General features: G+C 34.8%; 1 long non-coding RNA gene and 2 pseudogenes across 1 annotated transcript; 2 read left to right on the forward strand and 1 right to left on the reverse strand.

Annotated features, from left to right (window-relative positions):
* Positions 1-172: 172 nt before the first annotated feature.
* LOC141816517 (uncharacterized) lies at positions 173-1156 on the reverse strand. Its single transcript, XR_012600702.1, has 4 exons — positions 964-1156; positions 805-873; positions 627-719; positions 173-529 (listed from the first exon to the last, which is right to left on the reverse strand). It is a non-coding gene; the product is annotated as an uncharacterized LOC141816517 (long non-coding RNA).
* A 13296-nt stretch (positions 1157-14452) lies between these two features.
* Positions 14453-16388, forward strand: LOC141821692 (uncharacterized; annotated as a pseudogene).
* Positions 16389-17648: 1260 nt separating this feature from the next.
* LOC141821693 (uncharacterized) lies at positions 17649-19586 on the forward strand (annotated as a pseudogene).
* Positions 19587-21547: the final 1961 nt, after the last annotated feature.

Genomic DNA, 21547 nt, shown 5'->3' on the forward strand with positions numbered 1-21547 from the left:
AGGGTACCCACTTGAACAGTCAAGTGTAGACAACAGAACCCCCAGAAAATATAATACTCCGTGTATATCAGAACTAAATCAAATCAAGGTCCTGAAATAAACAACCATACCATACTTAAGATTAAATTACATTTAATCTAACAATAGCTATTCAACAATCCTATAACACTCCAATATATAAACTAAATCCTAAATCAACCCATCCGTTTTAAGGTTCCTAATCGAAACCTTTTTAAAAACAGGTCAACTACATAATCAAGAACAACTCAATTATTCAATTAAAACTCACCAAGTAAAGTCAATCTACTAACCCCATCAAAATAATGTAGGTCAAGGCAACCCCAACATTGCTACTCATTCAATTAACTCTAAGAAACAACTTACCTCTGTTCAAGCCTACCTAGCCTTAGAACTAGTTCTAATCTCTCTTCTTCTCTGTTGAAACTAGAAATCCAGATCATAGCACAAACATTCTCTTCCTCAACAGTCAACCAACAAATCCTCTGATTCAAGATCCAACTCCAGGAACCTAAAAATACCATGTATCAAATCTTAAGAACCCAAATCAGCCCTCCTCGGTGAGCTATGAAACAGAAAAACCAAGATCCAATACCAAGAACACTCACCTCTGATTGAAGCCCTAGAATCCCTATCAGCTTCTTCTTCCCAGCCGAAACCAATGGAATTCCACCAGCAAAAACCAACTCCCAATTTCAGATCTACAACCAGCTTTGCAAATCCGAAATCAAAACCCTAGATCTAAAGTCCATGAAATCCTCAAAACAGAGATCTAAATCCCCTTACCTTCTCCTTCCTCTTGCTTGTGGCCGAAGCTCAACACAAGGCTAATTGGCGAAATCTCACATCAGTCAGCTGTGGGAGAAAGAACACCATCAAAATCTAAAGGAGGTGTAGATCTAAGCTCCTAAACCATGAAAATCCAAAAACCTAAATCTCACTTACTATTCTTCTTCCTCCTTCCGGATCTCCGGCGTTCTTCGGCTCTGGCAAGAACCGAAGGAAAGCAATACAGGGAAACTTCAAAGCGTCTTCACCGACGGCTGGGCAGGGCAGACTCGACGGCTCCGGCGTCACATCTTCCCAGCTCCTCTTGCGTCGGCGACGAAGAACCGAAGGTGGAAGCGCGATCGTGAGAAACGGCAGAAGCTCGCGATCTGGGTGCTACAGTGCCGGATCCTTTTAACCTCTCTTAACGGGTTCCTTCTCTAACGGTTTATGATCCAATAAGCCCACACCCATTAACCCTAAACCAATAACCCTTTAGCCATTTAGCTTTTTAACCCTTTAATCTTTCGATATTTTACAGTAAGGCTTAAGTAAGCCCAGTAGGTCAGATGGACTACAGGTAGGCTTGGGTTGCTTGTTTGTTTGTATGCTAATCTTGTCGGGACCAGGAGTTGAAAGCAAGATAGAGGAAACATAAGAAGAGCAAACAAAAACAGTCAAACTAAGCCCGAGGTTAATTCAGGTTAAACTCGAGTTGACTAGATCTGAGCGCCTAGAGTAACATCAAGGCGCCCGGACAGTCGATGTGCCTGAATCAAGAAGAATCGACCCCAATAAAGATCGAAGAGATCAAATTGAATTTGATCAGATCTAAGCACCCGAATAAGAATCCAAGCACTCGGATAAGAATCCAGGCACCCAAAAGGGTCTATATAAAGGGCCTCAATGTGGAGCACCAGGCTAATCCTAATTTCCATTACACTTTATCTTACGATGTTGTTGAACGTGAATGACATCCTGCTCGTGCAACTGGCAAAGTTTGAGGAGGAATGCGCTGCACTAAGGACTTCCAGATCGACCCAATGAGTATTTGTTTAATTATTTTAAGTCTTACTTGTTTGTATTCTCTTTCATTATATTTTGAACTGTAAGACAAGTTTCTCCACCTTCGGACAATGGTTTGGAAAGGAAATCATTAGTGGATGGGGGTCATCCCATGCATAGGTCTTCGACGTACTATGGGGGGTTAAGAACTGAGTAAATCTGCGTGTCCCTATTTCTTTATAAAATCTGCTACTAAGTTTCTGTGTTAGTAATGAACGAATGAACAAAAATGATGAGTACTATTTGTTGGTGCCCCGGTTAGTTTTGATGTGATCAACTAGATTAAGTTAAGTCCTGTGTTGTTCTAATCCCTCTGTTAAGTGTGCAGGAACTTAGGTACGGAGGAAGTCGAGCGTAAAAGGTAGCGGACGAGAAGGGTTGCGCGGGGAAGTGAGCTGACGGGCTTGGTGCAATCCGAGGGACGCGGAAGCTACGGAAGAGTACACCGGTGGAGCGAGAAGGACGTGCGCGAAGTCCGAGGGACGAGAATCCGGGAGGAAGCATGCTCGAGGGGCAAAAGGCCGGAGTCGGGTTCGGGTGAGCCTTACTCCGGTTGGCCAAAAATCACCCAATCGAAGATTCCACAAAAAGTCAACAAAAGTCAAAACTATTGACTTTGACTTTATCCGTTGACTTTGACTTTATCCGTTGACTTTGACCGCTGACTTTGCCTAGAGAAGAAGACTTAGACTTGGACCGTTTGGACGTGACGGTTGCAAAAAAAAAGAAGAAAAAATAATAAGATTTATCTTTTATCATATAAAAGATAAATACTTATCTTTTATTAAAGATAAAGTTTATCTTTATTTACTCAACGGCTACGATCAAGTCTATCTCTGATCAACGGTTAGAATCGCATCAATGGATTAACGACCAAGAAAAATTTCATCTACGATCAACGATCTAGATCTATTCTCTTTGGCTATAAATAGACTTAAAGTTTTAGAGTTAAATTATCAATTACTTTTGTCATTCTCTCTAAGTCTCTCTGCTATAATTGTAAAGGCTTCTCCGCCTCAAGGAGTTTTGTTTGAGCGTCAATTGCCTTGGAAGCAACGACCGAGTTGCAACCAAGTTTTTTTTTAAAAAATAGAGTGTCTATCTTGCAATCTTGATTAACCGTCTATTCACCCCCCTCTAGCCGGTCCAACCCGATCCAACACTATTTACCCCCTCTAGCGCGCCCATCGGTCTTACAATTAGTATCAAAGCAGGTCTACTCTCTTTATTGGACTAATCGTGATGGAAGTAAGACGACAAAAATGGAGGGGGAGAACGGTAATAATTGTAAAGTTTATTTTAAGCTCTATATTATTTATTTTAAGTGTAGGGAGAAAGGATACTACAAAAATAAATTATCATCAAGTTTTATTTAATTATAGAACATAATTAAATTAATAATTCAAAAATAAACTAATAATTAAAAAATCAAAATCAAAATCAAAATTGTAACGACCCGACCCCTCGGCCCCTTGGGCGGCCCAACTAGCAGCCCCACTGGCGACCCCTTATGTCGTCAATCGACGACCCTTGGTCGTGCCGTTACTCACTAGGTCTTTTCCACCCCTGGCCAGTGGATTTTTTGCCTTTCCCAGGATTCGAACTCTAAACCTCCAGGTTAAGTACTAGAGTTTATGAATCCTGGTAGCCAAGTGAGCGCCTTCATAAACTCTAGTACTTAACCTGGAGGTCTAGAGTTCAAATCCTGGGAAAGGCAAAAAATCCACTGGCCAGGAGTGGAAAGACCTAGTGAGTAACGACACGGTCGAGGGTCGTCGGTCGACGACATAAGGGGTCGCCAGTGGGCTGCCAGTTGGGCCGCCCAAGGGACCGCCTGTTGGGCCGCCCAAGGGGCCGAGGGGCCGGGTTGTTACAATAAAAAGGCGCTCTCACTTGGCTACCAGGATTCATAAACTCTAGTACTTTTTATTGTAACGACCCGGCCCCTCGGCCCCTTGGGCGGCCCAACTGGCGACCCCTTGGTGGTCCCTTGGGCGGCCCAACTGGCGGCCCAACTGGCGACCCCTTTATGTCGTCAACCGACGACCCTCGGTCGTGCCGTTACTCACTAGGTCTTTCCACCCCTGGCCAGTGGATTTTTACCTTCCTTAAAAAAATAACAATTCAAACATAATTTAATTCTAACTAAAAAAAATTAAATCCATAACTTAATAATTCAAATAAAATGAAATTAAAAGCCATGAACCTAATTATAATAAAATACTTATAATTATGAAACTAACTTAAAATATTACCTAATAAAATAAAATTTAATAAAATTCAAAATCTGTCAAATTGAGTTAACACTTTTGTGAGTCCACACGAAATATATCAAATCAAATTAAAAATTATTTACTTGATTGAATCATGCATATACTTGTCATGTACATGCATATGTTTATTTATATGCACATAAATGTCATGTCATCATGTTTAATATATGCTTAATTTAGAATGGTTAGTTAAGGATAAATGATTGGTTGACACTTGTCCAATATAGTACCAGGGTGGGGCAAGATGATAGTACGTCAGGGAAGCTTAGTCTAGGTAGTCAAGTGGAGGTAAGGAGTACCTTGCTTGGTCTGCTTAGCTAAGTCGACCTAACTGAAGCTACCTCGCCACATCCTAGACTAGTTAGACCAGATTTTTCAAGAAGTTGATTAAGGTCATAATTTCTTAAAAAAGACTTTGTCTAAGGAAGTGGTCGTTGTTCTGATAACCAAGAAGGTCCTGCCTCGCCACGACCTGGAAGCCAATTTTTGAAATGTGGACTTAACCAACTGACAGTTAAACCTAAATCTAACACAAGGTCAAACACTCATTAGAACTTAACTTAAATTAATAAAGATAAAATTGATAAAACATCTCATAAAACTCATAAGGCAACTATTGTATGTCATGTACTGAGGCACTTAGAATGGGTGAGATGATAAGGACTAATTAAATACAAAGTTTTAAAAAACTTTTTCAAAAATTATTAAAACTATTTTTTAAAAACTATTTTTAAAAATTTGATAATTACTTGAGATTCATGCTTGTTGTGTGTACCTATATTATAGTTTTCAAAAATATATATCTTTGAAAATTGGTTGACCAACACTTAGACACAAAACCTTTAGGTCAACACTATGTCTAGAACCCTAAGACACATAGGCAAAAATTCCTTGTGGTTAACAAGGATATCCTAAGAGAGTGTCTAGTTGAGGGGGAGGTTATTCTTGAAAGATCTTATTTTTAAAAGACCTTTTAAAATTTAATTTGAAAAACTTTTTGAAAATATCTTTTTGAAAACTCATGTTTATAAAATATTTTGTAAATTGATCTTTTGACTTGGAACAACCCCTAAGACACATAGGGAGATTGCCTTGTGGTCAACAAGGAGCCCTAAGGAAGTGTCAGATTTAGGGGGAAGTCCAAATTGAAAGTTCAATTAAAATTCATATTTTAAAAAATTATTTTTAAAAATCATAAGTTATTTATTCTGTTGACTTGGATTAACCTCTTAGACACATAGGAAGTTTGCCTTGTGGGTAACAAGGAGCCCTAAGGAAGTGTCAGATTGAGGGGGAGGTCCAAATCAATAGAGCAAAACTATTTCAAAATTATTTTTTATAAATATTTGAAAAAAAAAAATCTTTGAAAACCATTTTAAAATCATATTCAAAATTATTTTAAAATTATTCTTTTAATTTGGGTCAAACCCTAAGACACATAGGGAGGTTGCTTTGTGGTTAACAAAGAGCCCTAAGGATGTGTCAGGTTAAGGGGGAGATTCTGATTTAAAAGAATAATAAATAATTTTTCAAAAATCATCTATTTTGAACAAAAACACATTTCAAAACTATTTTGAAAATCTTTTGAAAAATTATTTTAAAACTTTTTTAGAAAAAATCTATTTAAAAAATTATTTTGAAAAATTATTTTTAAAAATTTTTCTACTATGGTCTTTCAAGAACTGTCAAGACTAAGTTGTGACCATAGAATATACCATAATTGTTGGTGCAATATAATAAGTTTTTTGATGTATGAAAAGGGGAGAAGGGACTTAAGTTAAAAATCTAGATTTCTCCCAAGATTATAAACCCTGACCTGATTTTAAACTTAAGAAATTATCAAACATCAAAAAGGGAGAGATTGTTGGTGCAAGGAGCACTAGTCTGTCCTAGAAGTTTTGATGTTTGACAATACACCTAGGTCTGGTCAGTTTGACCAAGGGTTGATCTAAATATGACCTAATATTTGGATGTGAGTGAAGTCTAGTCAGGTTAGTTTGACTAGAAGACTAGCGAGAAGTCCTAGTCAGTTGGACCGGGCAAGAAGTCCTAGTCAGTTAGATTAGGCAAGGAGAAGTCCTAGTTGGAGGCTAGGCAAGGGAAAGTCCTAGCTAGTTGCGGCTAGGCAAAGAAGTCCTGATCTGGAGGATTGGGCAAGGAAGACCTGGTTTGGAGGACTGGGCAAGGAAGACCTCCTGAGTGGCTGGGCAGGAGTCCTGAGGAGAAGTCCTGGTGAGTGAAGCTGGGCAAGGAAGTCCTAACTAGAGGTTAGGCAAGGGAAAGTCCAAGCAGGTCAAGGGTGATCGGATGTTTGGTAGGTGAGAAGTCTACCTATGGAAGTGACTAGTCCTAACTGGAGTTAGGCAAGGAAAAGTCAAAAAAGTCCAAATGAGATGTTTGGCAAGTGAGAAGTCTACCTATGGAAATGACTAGTCTTAATTGGAAGTTAGGCACGGGTAAGCTAGTAGGTTAGACCTATAGGGTAAGGCTTAGGTAAGCTTAGTAGGTCAGACAGACTACAGGTAGACTTAGGTTGCTTATTTGTTTGTATGCTGATCTTGCAGGGACCAGGAGCTGGAAGCAAGATAGAGGAAGCATAAGAAGAGCAAACAGAAGCAGCCAAAGTCAAACCTAGAGGTCAACTCAGGTCAAACCTAAGTCGACTGGATTTGGGTGCCCGGATGTTTCTCCAAGTGCTTGGATGGTCCAGGCACCCCTGGATGATCCAGGCGCTCGGATCAAGAAGAATCGAGCCTTGATAAAGATTGACAGAATCAGATCAAGATAAGATCAAATTCAGGCGCTCGGAAGAGTCTATATAAGAGCCTCAACATACACCACAAGGAGACATCCTAATTCCAACTACTCATTCATCCTGCGGTGCTGTTGAACACGACCAACCCTTGCGCAATTGAGTAAGTTCTAGGAAGAGTGTGTTGTGCTCAGGACTTCCAAATCGACCGAATGAGTGTTTGTTATTTTTATTTAAAGTCTTACATTTTGTATTTTTTATTTATATTATTGGACTGTAAGATGAAAATTTCATATTTTTTTGAATTAAACTGAATTAGTTATGGTTTTTCAAAGTTGGCACTGAAAATCAGACTATCAGACATCAGTCGAATATTTACTTTGTTCTTTGTTCAACAATATGCTCAAACTTATAATCTTTATTGTTGGTGCTTGAACAAAGGAGAAGTAAGGGTTAAGGGGGAGAAAGTAACAACGCTTGTCATGATAATTGCTCCTTCTTGAAAATTTATTTACTTACTCATATTTACTCTGATAATTTTTACTGCTTTTTGTTGTATGTCAAAAAGGGGGAGAATGAAATGGTAAAGTTAGGCTTTCATGATTATTCATGGTTATTCATTCATGCTTAGCATTTATGTTGCTCATTAATGCTTGATTAACTCTGATTAGAGCATGATTATTGAAGGTACTTATTGTGATATTATACATGCTGTATTAAAGACCTAACTTAAATGATTTTTGCCAAACATCAAAAAGGGGGAGATTGTTGGGGCAATTTTGCCCCAAGTGATTTAGATTTTAATGTTTGGCTGAATCAGTTTAAGTTAGGCAATGTTTGTGATCTAACATGTGTGACTTGAGTTCACAGGAAAGTCCAGGAATGGAGTCTTGGCATTTGGTGAAGTCCCGGAGGCGCGGCCTCTTGGCAAAGGACGAAGTCCCGGAGGCGAGGCCTCTTGGCAAGAGAAGACTTAGCACGACAAAGTCGAGGGAAACGTCTCAAGCTAGTGCAAGGAAGTGCACGAGGCTTGTGGAAGGCGTTTGAAGACTTGTGTCAAGGCTAAGGGATGAAGAAGAAGCTGAAAAAGGGAGTTTTCAGCTTAGTCAGTCGACTGGCCCTGCCAGCAGTCGACTGGGGTTGATCCGAAGAACACACAGCCAAGTTCAGAAGTATCAGTCGACTGAAGTCCTGAATTCTAGTCGACTGGTGTCAAACAGAAAGATCAGTCGAGAGGTACAGTCGACTGGTACCAGTCGACTGGTGTTGGAGCAGTCGACTGATAGACTACCGTTGGGTGACAACTGGCAAATTAAATGCGTATTAAAGAGCCGTTGAAGCCCATCAGTCGACTGGCCCTAGGATCAGTCGACTGATGCACGAAATTTTATAAAAAGAGCGGTCAACGTCGCAGAAAATAAGACTTGATTTCTTCTTCTTTCTGACAGCTCTCTGTGATTGAAAAACTCCATTCTCTTCCTCCTTAAACTTCATTAAAAACCTTGTAAGAGGAAGAGCTCTGTTGTAAAGGTTTCTCCGCCTTCGAAGCGTGCTTTGAGAAGGAGATTGTTTCATAGTGGAATCGTCGGCTGCGTGTGTGGATCCTTGGATTAGTCACCTCGTTGAGGTGGATACCAAGTAAATCGAACCGGGTTAGCGTTTGATCTTGTTCTTTCTTATTGTTATTTGCTTCCGCTAACTATTTCGCAGAGAAAGATCGAAAATCGCTATTCACCCCCCTCTAGCGAACGCACCGATCCCAACAAATACAACAACACTTGTCTTTAAAATCTCCAAGAATTGACTCCTAAAACCTCCTCAATCTTCTTTTATAACCTAAAAATCGAGGCTGACTTTTATTTATCAATCGACTATTCATCATCATTAGTTAATTATTTCACTAAATTTGATTGTTGCACTTGTAAAATGACTCTTATTGACTCTAATTTAACCATGAACATTTGACTGTTACTGTTCATCAATTGGTTGATACATTGTTCACCGTGTTGAAAAATACTATTTCTAGTGTTGAAAATACTGTTCACACCGAATTCGCTTATGTCAAAGTACCTTCATATCTTCAGAACTTCCTCATAAGACTAGACTAGTTAACCTCGACTTACTAGGGTCTCATCCTTGCTTAGTATCCGATTGACTTCAACCTATTAAGACTTTATCCATCTAACATTCGATAAACCTTGACCTGTTAGAAATTCTTATTCAATGCCTAACATTTGATCAATCTTGATCTATCAAGACATCATCATTGTCAAACATTCGATTCTTCTTATTTGGACTTCTCTTCTCATGTCTAACTTTCGGTCCTCCATAACTTCTTAGAACTTCCACCATTATCAAATGGCTAGTCAATCTTGATCTACTTAGATTTTATCTTTATCAAATGTTCGATCCTCTATGATCCATTTAAAATTTTCACCATTAAGTATTCAGGCAACCTTGACCTACTTAACTTTTCACTCAAACATCCATATTCACATCCAAATCAATTTTGATCAATTAGACCCAAGATTGATTGTATACATAATCTTCTTTTTTTATAAATTTTCTTTCTACTTGTTATCTTTTTCGTCATAGACATATTGATTAAATATCAAAATTCAACTCGAGCTTGATCAACTTGATCAACCTTGACTATAGGTCGATTGCACCAATAAATAATAGTTTTCTTAAATAATTTTTAATTTTTATAATTTATAAAATAGTTCTATAAAAAAATTCTATTAGAATTTATATCACTTTATTTTTTAAAAAAATAAATTATTTTTAATATATACAGTTAAAATTAATGACTTGTAGATTAATTTTAATCAAAACTATTATATGAGTTTATTTAGATGTGCATGTCAAATTAGTTGAAGAAGGATATATAATCTGTATGTTGTTAAGGTGGTTTAAAAATGGTAAAATTGACAAAAACTACAGGCTGATAGTATATATATATAAAACACCTATTTGATAATTATATTAAAGAAAAGCTATTTTAATTTTTTCAACCAATAATAAATTAAGAACCAAAAACAGACAGAAAATAAACCCTAAATGAATTAGTAGCTTGCAGTCTTATTAACTGAGAACTCTTCTTAAACTCTCGGCCAACAACATGAAGCCCCTAAAACTTGTGAATCGAGCGGAGAGTAAAGCAGCTGGTCAGCCTACACACCCATCGACGAAGGATTCATTCTCAGTTTCCATCACTCACCTTCACCGCAGCTCTTCCACCGTCATCTCCTTTTCCCTGCAAAAGGCTTCGCATGCCACCGTTCCTCAAACAAGTCCAGAATCGTCGATTGCTTCATCAGGCAATCGGCGCCGCTCATCCCTTCTCGCGACTCATCATCGACCTCTACTATGATCCGCTTCCCTTTATCGTGCTCCCCTTCTTCGTCTTCTTCGTCCTTTTTCCTCTCCGCCTTCCTCTTGACGCCGTCGCGTTTCGGTTCGACGACGACGTTAGCGAAGCTTCTGAACACCGAAGCGCACTGCACCAGCTGGTCAGGTATCTTCTCCACCAGGCTAGGCAGCTCGTCCATCGACCGCTCGAATTTCTCAGGAAGCGAGTCCGCCACCGGAGCGATCTCGTCGATCTTCTCCAAAATAGGTGTGAGGCTTGGAACGAAGTAGAGCAGTATCATCTCCATCGTCAGCACCACGCTGTCTGTGAAGGAGAACCAGAAGAGCCAGCACTGCACCAGCCGCTTGACCAGGGGGCCCGCCAGGAAGGCGACCAGCCGAGCCAGCAAGCCCACGAAGCCGTCGAGGCCTTCGATTCTCCGGTAAACGCTGCCGGCGATCGAGGAGAGCGAAGTGGCGCATCTGTGGAGCACCTTGGGCCTTCTCTGTTGAACGACGAACTGTTCTGAAGAACTCTGACAAACAAAATGAATTGTTATTATTAACAAATCATATTAATTATAAGAATCATAGTTAATGTTTTCATCCGAAAATGGTTGACGAACGATCGAAGAAGATTGGATTAATGAAAAGTAATATTACTGATTGGACAAGCTCCTTTCCAGTTGCCTCCATGGATATATATGTGATTATATTATTCCTGATGCAACCAAAGAAAAAGGGAAACAATAACTCGATCTAAACCGAACTAATTGATAGATAGATAAAGGTTGAAGAAATCAAAGAGGAGAAGGGTTTTGATCAGCTATTTGTTTTTAATCTTTTTGATGGAGGATAGGAAGAAGGAGTGGCAAGCCTTAGAAGTAGCAGCATTGTAGCTGCATGCCCTCCATTTGTGGCATGCAGATAAGATTGCAACTATCTCAAAATGAGATTTAGGTCATAATTATCAGGCTATACAGATTTTCATTTTCATTTAAAAACTCTCAATTCTCATACTTCTAATTAAGTTACACACACAAATTAATGCGCTCTCTCTCTCTCTCTCTCTCTTAATTTGAGTTCAGTTAAAATTAAATTAAACCGATTCAAATTAATCAAAATCAAACTCAATCAAATTTTTTCGAACTAACCGAGTGATCAAATTTTCAAATAAAAACTGAATAAACTGAATCGATAAAATATCAATTAATTCGATCAAAAATTAAATTAATTAAAATAACTAATTTTTTTAAATATTATAGAAGATTTATCAATTAATTAAAAATTTATAAATTCACTTATTTAAAAATTTATCAATTATTTTTTATTTTAATTAATTCAGTTTAACCTAATAAAAAATTTTAAAATAGAAATCAAACCAAATTAATCAATTTTTTAAAAAAATTAAAATTATAAAATGATCAAATTAAATTTTTAAATGTGACTAGTTCAATCGATTTATTCAGTCTAATTAAATTTTTACTCACCCATAATTATATGTTATGTAATAGTAAGCGATATTGTGGCCCAATTACCTCTCATCGACATTGTTCACTCCTTTGTGTTGGGAATAACTTATATTTTATATGTTATTCATTTGATATTTATTGCATTGTTATTTAAAATTTATGTGAATCTTTTTAGAGAAATGATGGAGTTATTGTATCATATCCAATTGACACAAAGTTATTTATTTCTTTATTAAATTTATTTAAACTTATTAATTATTAAAATTCTTACTAACCTCTAGTCAAGTTTAAGCTTTTTGTGGAGCTGAGTTACAGTTGAGATAGAATATTGATTAAATATATGAAAAAATTATATTAGTTTTTAATTCTAAGATATAAGATTTTAAATATTTATAAATTACCACATTAAAATAAATTTTTGAATAAAAAATAACGAAATAATTTTATAATTAAGATCTAGTTAATAAATAATTTTATTTACAAATTGTTCACATGCTTTACTATGAATAATAACCAACTGAGTTTACTTAGTTTTCAAACTTAATTATTATATATATATTTTTATTATTAAATGAATATAATTTTTTATCAAACTAAATAGCGAGTTTTATTAAAACTCGATCTTATTAAATTCAAGTTGAACTCAAACTTTTTATGAGTTCCACTTTAGTGATGTTGTTATCCATATAATTTAAATAAAATTCTAATCAAATATATAAAACTTATATTATTTTTAATTTAAAATGTAAGATTGCAAAAAATTATAAATTACTATATTAAAATAAATATCAAAATAAAAATTAAGAAATAAATTTATAAGTAAGCTTTAGACACTATTAGAAAGATGATCTCTCACGACACTTTCTTAATGATATTTAATTTAAAATATCATTATAAATAATTTTCAACAATACTTATTAAAAAATATTATTATTATTAATTAAAAAATCATATTAGATTGATAAATTTTATACATGTTAAAATATCTTATAATAATAACTTAATAACCTAATTTCCATCTAACTGTGCTGAGACCTAACTCCTATTTATTTCACTGTGTTGATTCTTAACTCACCGCCGCGATTCTATCCCTCACGATTCTCTGCTCATCCCTTGCTCGCTCGCCTTCGCCGCTCCCCTTCGTCGCTCGCCGCTCCCCTTCGTCGCTTGCTCACGCATCCCCGACACCTACCCATCTCTGGCCGGCTGATGCCTTCCCATCTCTGGCAGGCCGACACCTTCCCATCTCGAACAGTTAGAGCTCCATCGATCCTATATTAAGTTTGTTTGTGTACAATGTCCTAGATCCTATATTGTAAAAAGAAATGTAGCTGATGAACTTTATAAATTGTTCTATAGGATTGTTAGTTGTTACTATGGTTTGTTCAACAATTACTCAATGGCTTCATATATCTTGTGTTTCATGCCCATCGTGTTGGTTGAATATTCTTCGTAACAAGGTATAAATTAGCACTAGTTATCTACATTTACGTGACTACAATATTATTAAATGGATGTTTCTGAAATTCTTTAAACTGCATGATTCTGGATATAATTGACTATTCTATCACCAAATCATTGTAATTGCTTGGTTCTTCACTCTAAAATTTGCACAAAAAACATTTAGTGCCACTGGAGAAACTTTTCTGCAACCTTATTTCCTTCCCAACTACCTTTCCTTGCAAGAATCGTTACGTTTTAAAACTAGCATACTAATTTGCTAAAATGGCTGCATGCTGTCAAGAATAATGTGACTTACTGTCAAAAATTGCAAATTTAAGGTAACTATCCAAGGATACACTAATTAGCAGATATGGCCACATACAAACTGCTTCCAAACATAAAGAGTTTTCTAGTGATGTGGACCTTTATGCATGTTTAAGTTTCTTTTGGTCTTTACTTATTTCGAGTACTCAATTACTAACTTACCTTTCAATACTAAAGGTAAAGGTGTACTTCTAAGCTGTCCTTTTCACAGTTATGTCTACTGTAGAAAAATTATTATTTCAAAGAAATTCCTATTTGAAAAGTTCCACTAAATCAAACTTTTACCTGCAATTTTTACAGTAATAGTTCTTGTGACTTTACCTATACTCAAACATCCATTATACCTGTTCTGCTAATCCCATACATTATATTTGTAAAAATTGCTTACCTTTTTGTTCACTTTTTTTTAACCTTTTTTAATTTTTGCATACCTTTATGACTATGTTATATCTTATAATACTCTGCCCTCTTATCAGGGAAGAAGGTTGTTGGAAGTAGAGATTTGGATTATACTCTTTCCTTGCCTTTGCTTATTATGAAGGGTAACTGTATTTCTTCAAAGAATTTAGGTAAAGAAACTATCCATCAATGCAACCAACAACTTGCTTCTAAGAGTTTTTGTTTCTGATCAACTTTTTTTTCTCATATGTAGAGTTTCTATTAATTTAATTTTGTTAATGTTTGTTTCCAAGTGTGAATAGTTGATCATTATCAATTATTGTAGTTTCAGTATGAAAATTGCAAAGAAATTGTTGTAGTTTCAATTGTTGTCCAACATTTTTAAGCCTTGTGATATGTCTGTAGTTATACTTGATTATAGGTTAATTAGGATTGAGAGCATGTAATTAGGAATTTAATAATTGAATTTGGCTTCTAAATGGGAGACAACAGGAACAAGAGATAAAGAGAGGAGGTTAGAAAATTGTATTCTTCTTCTTGTACCATTTACCCAACTCAAAAAACTCTCATATATAAAGTGGTTTTCCATGACAAAACACAAGCACCATGTATAGAAAAATACATTAAGATATAAAGATTTCATTTAATGTCTAATAGATTGTTCTACTTAAAACTTCTCTGAAGTTTTAAAATGATTCCATGTAATTACTAATTCTTGTAACCTTTATGTCTTCATGTGCACATCTATAGTTAAACTTCAACTTGAGTTCTAGTGGCATTAGGGCATTTACTACGGTGATATTCTTGTTGTTATTATCATCTTTGATCCCATTAGAAGTACAACTTGTTGAGCTAGTTCACTATCGTTGGATGTATCGAATTGACAGGTAATATATAAATCTTATAGATGTTATTTTATTTAAAATATATTATTTTAAAATAATACTAATTGTTGTGTTTTTGACATAAGATATTTGAGACCTTGAAGTCTTGTGTTCGAAATAGAAATAGGCCAGAAGTATTGCTGAAGGGTATTTAGCTGAGGAATGTTTGGCATTCTGCTCTTTATATTTAGCATATTATGTGGAGACAAGATTTAATCAATCATCAAAAAATGATGATATAAATATTGATTCAATATTTGCATTAGATGTGTTTAATATCTTTGGTTATGCACTTGGAAAGACCATTGCAACTAAATTTGACATTGAGATATTAAAGAAGGCACATCAATATGTGTTATTCAATTGTCATCATGTACAATCTTATATAACTGGGATTTATCATTTTTTATATAAGGTATATTTTTATATAATTCATAATTTTTAAATATATAACTATTTAGTCATCATTATTTATAAAATTATTATTACTAATTTGCAGTGAACATCATGGAATTGTGCAACTTATAGTCATTCCTGTCTTACACTACACCAAATTGAGCGTATACATAGTAAAACTTTTGCCGGGTGGTTTCAATTATGTAAGTTGTGTTGTAATAGTTATTAAAAATATATATTAATTTTTTTTCAAATATAATTGATTATGTACTTCTTGTATGATAATTGAAGATATAAATCTTTCAAAAGATGATCCGATGTTAAATGATTTGATATCACTTGTTAGAGGCTCGAATTGTTGAAAATTAAATTTAATTTTGTGATATTAAAATAATATAGTATGTGGAGTTAGTGGTCTTAAAATGATCCGATGTTAAATGATTTGATATCACTTGTTAGAGGCTCGAATTGTTGAAAATTAAATCAAATTTTGTGATATTAAAATAATATAGTATGTGGAGTTAGTGGTCTTACATGGGTTATCTTATTAGCCTATAAATATGTTACTTGTATATGAATGAAATAAATAAAAAATTTAGAGTTTAGTGTTTTCTTATTGTTCCTCTTCCACATAAGTGAGATCTTTCTTCCACAAACCTCTTTTATTTTTCCAACATGAATATCATTGGGATACAATATGATAAATTCATTTCAAATAGATTTAGGTTTGATACAAAAGAAGTGAAACATAAGAGAAAAACTCAAAATTGTGGTGTAACTATTAGGGCCACTACTTTAAGTTATTTAAGTATAAAAGATCACAATTCAGTATTAAGTGAACTTGATTATTATGGGATTTTGCAAAATATGATCGAGTTAGATTATGGGGGAGGTCAAAAAGTTGCTTTATTTGAATGTGAGTGGGTCTCCAAAGGCAAACGACTAAAATTGGATGAAGATGATTTTGTGTTGGTCAATTTTAAAAAATGTGAGGCGTCATAATGAGCCTTATATTTTAGCATCTCAGGCTATGCAAGTATTTTATGTGAAAGATCCAAATGATTATGATTGACATGTCATTATCACTACTGATGCATGAGCGAAGTATAAAATACAGCCTATAGAAGATGTTAATACATATCTTTAATATTATATTTATAATTCTGAAGATTTCAATGAGCATGAAGAAGTGGTTTGGGTTCGTGATGATGTTGCAGGAGTGAAAATTGATACTGATTTATGATGAGATTTTATCTAGTCTATGCATTTATATTTAGTCAATTATTATTGTAATAACAATAGAATGAATTTTTATTATATTATGTTTGAATGATATATAGTGATATGCATTTCCTTTTCATTTTTACTATTGACTTTGTATTATTTATAATATGCAACTAATGATTATTTGTAGTAGGAATTGCTCCTAAGCATTAAACTAATAGGAAATCTCATTTTAAACATCGTGTTAAGGTAGATATGCAACCACCAACTATAAGTACAAATCACATAGATTGTAAATCAAGTAATATCTCATTTTATGGATCATAAATTTATTGGCTGATTGTGTTTAATTTGTATTTATCTTTTTTAATGGAATCAATATTTTTATTGATGATCAAAATATACAAGGTACCTAAAGAGATGTAGTTTCAAATCAACTACATGTTGATGTGCAAGGTATATATAAATTGTTGAGAATATGTCTTCAGTTCCATACCAGAATGATGATATGAACAAAGAATATAATAAAGGTAACATATATAAAGAATGTAATAATTTATTTTAATATTTTTATTCTATATTATTTTTTTGTGTATAGTTAGTGAAAGTGAACTTCATAATACTACGAGGAAAAAAAGAGGTCCTACATTTCTCAAAGAAATTTGAGGTCGACCTAGTACACTACCACGTATTAAAATTTTATGTGATGATATGGGGGCATCCTATAGGAACAAAAAATAAATAAATTTACTGATTTCTTGGGTTCTTTGGCAAGAAATGGTAAGTATTGTGCAATTGATGTAGAAGATTGGCATAAAATACCAATGGACAAAAAGAAAGATATATTAAATATTATAAAGGTAATTGAATTACTTTTGTAAAATTTTAGTATTTAAGACTTTTAATTTATGCAATGATAATTTGTCTATATATTTTTTACAGGAAAAGTATGATCTTCCTCCAGGAACAGAAAATTGGACGCTAGCTCAATAGCAAAAAAATGGAGAAATTGAAAGTCTGAACTAAAAAGATAGTACTATAATCTTGAGTTGTCAATTTAAATTCTTTTACAACAAAGAGATGAAAGAGCTCATATAGAACAATATGTGAGATTAATTGTTTTTTGAAACACAGAAAAATCAAAGGTATGTAATATTTTATTTATTTAGAATATATAATTTGATTCAAATGTTAGTAAACGTTTACTTTATATATTACATGTAATTTAATATATTAGGAAAGAAGTGAAAAAAATAAAGATGTTAGAAAGCAAAAGATAATGAATCAGACCACTAGAAGGACATCTTTTGCTCAAATGCAACAAAAATTGATAATTCTTCTCATTCATGTTATAATTTTATATGTATATAAATATAGAAACTAGTAATCAAATATATTTTCAGGCAAAAGAAAATGGGCATGCTCCAATACGAGTTGAATTATTTCATGCCTGTTTTACTCATGCCGATGGAAGACCCTCAAGTAATGTTGTAGAAGAAAGATTGGTAAACTATTTTATATTCTTCAATTATATTAATTTAAATTATTTCAAAATTATCATTATGTATTAAATAAATATTAACATGTCATATATTGATAAAGACTACAATGAAAGAATTAGTAAATCATCTTCTTAAAGATTGTAATGATCAAGTGAGTTAGAATGATATATTTGCTCAAACCATTAGACTGGATAGACCTGGTCGAGTATGTATGTTTGATGGTGTTAGCCCATCTGATTTATAGGAAGTTGTTCCTAGCCATGGTATATGTAATCAACTAGTAATGGAGCAATAGGCAAAGTTAAAAAAGATGGATGAACAAATTAAAAAGCAAGGCCAACATATAGTAATGTTGGAAACAAAGATTTCTGATTAATCAAACCAGAATCCTCTAACAAATTTTAATAATAGTCAACAAAGTTCTTCAAGTGGTAATCTAGAAGGTTCTATTCCACCTTGTTTAACTTTACAAGTAAGATTATATTTAATTTCTTTTTTATTTTATGTTTCACACATCTTTAAATTTTTGTTTTATTTTGCACGTTTATGTATATTGGTTGTCTTGTCTTGACCAAAAGTTTATTTGATTCAATAAAATTTATAGTAAAAGGAGTGCTCCTTGATAACTAATTATTTGACCGGGTAAATTAGGATTAAATTGTGCTATCTTGATTATATTTCTTGTCAATAAATTAGATTTTGGACTGATATTAATGTTGGGTGAATTTTTAATGCTTAATCTATTTTTTCCTTGATTTATGGAAATTTTTGGTTATTAATTTGTGTATTGGATTTTTTTAGGAAATTAGGATGAAGATAACATTATTTGGAGGTTCAAATTGTAAGGAAATCAATCTTGGCTCGAGTTCAAGTCAAATCAGATTCAAAGTGGTTCAATCAAGTCCAAAATCGAAGGGAAAATCAAATTGGCTTGAGTCGCAATTTAACCAAAATCAGATTGGATTCAATCCAATTCTAATTGGATTTAGCCCGAATCAGATTAAAGCTAAGCCAAATTCAATTGATTCAACCCACATTTAGTTGGTTCAATCAGCCCCATTACTATGAACTCAAGCTAAGCCCAGATTTAAGCCTAACTCAGATCAAACCCGATTCAATTTCATTAGCCGGTTCAATTTGGCCGGTTCAAGCAAGGTTAAAAGGGCAAAGCCGGTTCACATATTCGGGAGCTCGGTTTTTAGGTTTTCCTCGACTTTTCTCCACCGCGACGATCTTCTTCTCGCCGAGCTCCGTCGCACCACCATCAGCCACCATTCTTCATCCTTCCGGTCACACAGATCAACCTCAGCTCTGTTGGTTTTCGCCTTTGCCTTCGCGGGATCAACACTGAAGTGGTTCGGAGGCGTGAGATCCCAGTCCCCGTCATCGCCGAATGGGGCTGTGAGGGTTCTCCAGCTACCAGTGCACGACGTCCTTCCACACAGGGATATAAGCCGTGAGGGTTCTCCGGCTTGCTTCCTAGCGCTTCACCTTCACAGAACCCTAGCTCCGTGCCCTAAGCCGAAGTGGTTCGGAGGCTTGTGGGACGTGTGTGCTTGGCTTCAATCCTTTCCATCCACCGAAGATAGCAAGGTAAAGGGTTTCAATTCCTTTCTCTAACGTTTGTTTGCTGGTTGCAGCTGACGATGGATGAAGGCTGGATTCCGAATCTTGTTCTTTGCCGTGTTCAGCTTAGGGTTCTTTCCCTGGGTTGATCCATTCCCCCTTGGTGCGGTGTGGATTAAAGGAGGCTAAGTTCTGTTCTGTGTCGATCAACAGGATTCCTTCCCTGATTCTTTCCCTGATCAGATTGCTTAACCCTGTTCTTTGTTTGTTGTTCTGTTCTTGCATCAAAAACCTCCTTGTTTGCTTTGATTGAGCTCTGTTCGATTAAGGTATTGGGCAGCGCATCGAATTTTAGGGTTACTTGTGTGCATTGGTTGATGATGCTTGTGTGAATTGGTTGTTTGACATATATGCTTGATTGAAGATGTCATATGTGGTGATCCTTGTATATAACCATTAACATTGTATTTGAATTTTTAATTTAATAAAGATTTGTTTATTGCTACTGTATGTTGTATTATTAGAGCATGTTGTAAATTAGATGTTGTAAAACTTGTAGAACTAGTGTGCATGTGTTGAGTTGTGTACCCCTTTTTGAGTAATGTAAATGTTATATGGATTAACTTGTAATGTGTAATTCAGTTGTTGTTGTTTTGTAATTATTTGTAAATCTATTATGACTTAGGGTTTAGTGTATATGGGATGTAGATTCATGTTGTAGGATGATTTATTGTAGTTGTTCACGATTGGTTGTTGTATGAGTTGGTATGTTTGATGCATGTTGTATAGTATATGTATGATGAGTAGGGTGTTATGTAAATGAAGCATGTTGTGTTTTGAATTTGTATAGACAAGATTTATGTAATAATTATTAAATAAATGGTTGTAAATATATTTTGTATTATATATCATTTGTGATTGTTGTTGTGTGCAATAGTTATTGTATGTTAATTTAAAATAATATATGTAGTATATATGTAGATGTATGATGTATGACATATGTGTTGTAAGCTTATATATATTGTAGGAATGACGTCATGTTGTATGTTGTAGTTGTATGTGGACTAGGCGTGTTAGCATTGTATATAAATATTATTGTAGTGTTTATCATGTTATGACTTATTGTTTAATATTGTAAATATGTTGGTTAGATGTACATTGTTAGTGGTGTAGTTTGTACATTGTACATGAAACATTGTTGAATAATTATAGGGATTAGGAATGTATACTTTGTATGATTAGGATTCTTTTGTTAATTTTGAATAATTGTCATTGAAAATGGGAATAAATAAAGTCAATAATAAAATTCCGTACTAAATGTCTAGGATAACTTTCATCATTGAGTCTAAGAGAGACGACCCGGACCTCTCTATACTGCTTTAGCGTTAAATAGGGGTTTGGTAATAAATAAATAAATAATTTTGATGAATGTAAGTGACAACAAATAAAGGAAATTATATAAATAAAATAATCCCAAAAACACCCACATCAAAATTTTGGCGCCGTTGCCGGAGACTCACATGATTGTTGTGTATTTTAGACTGTATATTGGTGTTCTTATTTGTTTATTCATTTCATTTATTTATTCATTCATTTGTTTATTCATTGATTGGTGTTATCTATTTATTATTTATTCATCTGTTTATTTATTCATCTATTTATTATTATTTAATTCTTTTGTTTTAATTGCTTGGATGTTGTTGATTTTTAGTGACACTATGCTGTTATGTCTTTTCTATATTGGAGAGGTACACGAATGTAACGACCCGGCCCCTTGGCCCCTTGGCCCCTTGGGCGGCCCAACTAGCGGCCCAATTGGCGGCCCAATCGGCGGTCCCTTGGGTGGCCCAACTAGCGGCCCCCTTGGCGACCCCTATGTCGTCAATCGACGATCCTCGGCCGTGTCGTTACTCACTAGGACTTTCCACCCCTGGCCAGTGGATTTTTGCCTCCCCCAGGATTCGAACTTTAGACCTCCAGGATAAGTACTAGAGTTTATGAATCCTGGTAGCCAAGTGAGAGTCACGCCCCGAGAAGGCCGTCCGAAAAATTTCGGCAGCATCTCCCCAGTAACTATGACAATTCCCCTAGTACATACATGTATACACAG

Source organism: Curcuma longa, chromosome 2 (genome assembly GCF_044706935.1).
Source record: "Curcuma longa cultivar G26 ecotype Majalengka, Jawa Barat chromosome 2, ITB_CL_G26_1.1, whole genome shotgun sequence".
NCBI lineage: Eukaryota > Viridiplantae > Streptophyta > Magnoliopsida > Zingiberales > Zingiberaceae > Curcuma > Curcuma longa.